This window comes from Limulus polyphemus, unplaced genomic scaffold, assembly GCF_000517525.1.
Source record: "Limulus polyphemus unplaced genomic scaffold, Limulus_polyphemus-2.1.2 Scaffold521, whole genome shotgun sequence".
Taxonomy (NCBI): domain Eukaryota; kingdom Metazoa; phylum Arthropoda; class Merostomata; order Xiphosura; family Limulidae; genus Limulus; species Limulus polyphemus.
In genome coordinates this window covers 21,438-22,192 of record NW_013666131.1, presented here as the reverse complement: position 1 = coordinate 22,192, position 755 = coordinate 21,438, and the positions used below count along the sequence as shown (strand labels likewise).

The 755-nt window shown below is 30.1% G+C and overlaps 1 protein-coding gene across 12 annotated transcripts in view; it reads right to left on the bottom strand.

Moving 5' to 3' along the window:
* Positions 1-755, bottom strand: part of LOC106458834 (syntaxin-12-like) — a 41,243-nt gene that overhangs the window by 23,152 nt on the left and 17,336 nt on the right. The window lies entirely within an intron of this gene.

Below are 755 nucleotides of genomic sequence, written 5' to 3'. Positions count from 1 at the left end.
TTCATTCTAGAATGAAAGAGGCATAATCTATATTTCCTAATTTTTTATGGTGGTTGCAAGATCGGTCAAATCTACTGAACCTGTACAGAGATTAATTACTGAAAATAACAGATAGAATAAAAAGTTTTTTCTTAAAAAATGTTTGATAACTATCCATACATTATAAAGATTTGCATGTGAAATTTCAAAATTTTCTGATGCCTAAAAGTATTTTTAATCTTAAAAAGAAAATTACTTTGCATGTTGGATACGCAACATGAGAAAAGAAATAAAGACATTAGAAAAACATTACTTAAAAATCTGAAACTTATGAAAAAACTTCTGATATTTTGTATATGAAAGCCTTGTAATGTTTACTGATAATGTGACAAATTTCATCAACATTCGCTTACTAATTTAAAAATTATAGCATGAAAACTATAACAACACAAAATGGTTACAAGGTCAGTCCCAGGACTGAGCCCAGGCTGAAAGAGTTGAGGGTCTGCCCTTGTGCTTTGGTTGCCATTTTTTCCTATCAAAAATGTGAATGTTTGACATTTTTAAAGAAAAAAAAACTGAAAAAAAAAACAACAATAAAAAACTCAAAATAAAAAAATTTAGGAATAAAAATTGGTTCAAGACTGTGGATTCATTAGCTAAACAATCATATTTTTGCTGTGTGGCCTAAGTTGGGCGGAGCCAGGTAATAACCACCCCTATGACATACCCTTTGGTCCAATGTACAGAGATGAAAGTGTCCCTTTCCTAAAAAT